Source organism: Salvelinus sp. IW2-2015, unplaced genomic scaffold (genome assembly GCF_002910315.2).
Source record: "Salvelinus sp. IW2-2015 unplaced genomic scaffold, ASM291031v2 Un_scaffold992, whole genome shotgun sequence".
NCBI classification, from domain to species: Eukaryota; Metazoa; Chordata; class Actinopteri; order Salmoniformes; family Salmonidae; genus Salvelinus; species Salvelinus sp. IW2-2015.
This window is the reverse complement of record NW_019942676.1, coordinates 150,804-152,325: the sequence shown is the minus strand read 5'-3', so window position 1 is coordinate 152,325 and position 1,522 is coordinate 150,804.

Below are 1,522 nucleotides of genomic sequence, written 5' to 3'. Positions count from 1 at the left end.
ATTTTCAAGCCGATTTAGTCAAAAACTGGGACCTTGGCCACTCAGAACATTCAATGTTGTCTTGGTAAGCAACTCAGTGTATATTTGGGCCTTGTGTTTTTAGGTTATTGTGCCTTGCTGAAAGGTGAATTTTGTCTCCAGTGTGTTCTGTTGGACAAAGCAGACTGAAACCAGGTTTCTTTCTAGGATTTTACCTTGCGAACTCTACTATTCTGTTTTATTTTTATACCCCTCCATCCAACTCCTAGTCCTTGCCAATGCACAATGTCATACCGACAACATGATGCAGCCACCACCCTGCTTGAAAATATGAAGAAGTGTTTACTCAGTGATGTGTGTTGTTTTTTTAGATTTGCCCCGAACATAAACATTTGGTAATTCGGGAAGTAATTTCTTTGCCACATTTTTTTGGCGGTTTTACTGTTAGTGCCTTAACTGCAAGTAGGATTGCATTGTTTTGGAATATTTGTAATTCTTGCGAGGCATTAGAAAACCTCCCAGTCTTTGTGGTTAAATTTCTGTATTTGAAAATTTGCTGCTAGACTGAGGACGCTTACAGATAATTGTATGGTGTGCGGGTACAGAATTACGGTAGTCATTAAAAAAAAAAAAAAAAAAAAAAAAAAAAAAAAAAAAAAAAAAAACCGAAGAATGTTAAACACTATTATTGCACATAGTGAGTCAATGCAACTCACAATGTGGACTTGTTAAGCAAACTTTACTGCAGAACTTAATTAAGGCTTTGCCATAATAGGGTTGAATAGTTTATTGACTACAAGACATTGCAGCTTTTTCAATTTTTTAATTTAATTTGGTAAAAATCTCTAAAAAACATATAATCACCACTTTGACATATATGGGGGTTGTGTGTGAGGCCAATGAACACAATCTTCAATTGAATCAATTTGAAAATTCCAGTCTGTTAACAACAACAAAATGTTGGAAAAAGTCAAAGGGTGTGATACTTTCTCTGAAGGCACTGTACATATAACAGTGGGTAAAACAGCGTATGTTAACATATTAAAGGTGACGCAGTGTTCAATGGACTGTACATAGGCAGCAGTCTCTAGTTGCAGGGTAGAAGTACCGATGGTAGATGGCTATTACAGTGTACTAAGGCTTCAAGGGCCGTGGCTATAACCAAATTACACTTTTACAAAAGACTGCTGAAGTTGGCTGCAAGCAATGGTTCAATAGCAACTTACTTTACAGTGTAATTAAAACAGACAATAGACGTGCCACATTGGCCCCTCATGAATGATGACCCCATCAAATGGCGTCACCGCATAATTAGAATCCCTGTTGATTTAATTACCTTAGAAAGCTGTTAAATACATTTACGTTGAGCTATACCTACCTGTTTTATTAATTTAGTGACGTGATAAGAAACCACATGGCTGGCTTACCACAGCTTTATAAAGATTATTTTGTAATCATGTTACAATCCATGTAGGCCTACATGGATTCATTGTGATCTTGACATTATTGTGCCATTGTTTTCACTCATGCTGCTAGGGCCTCT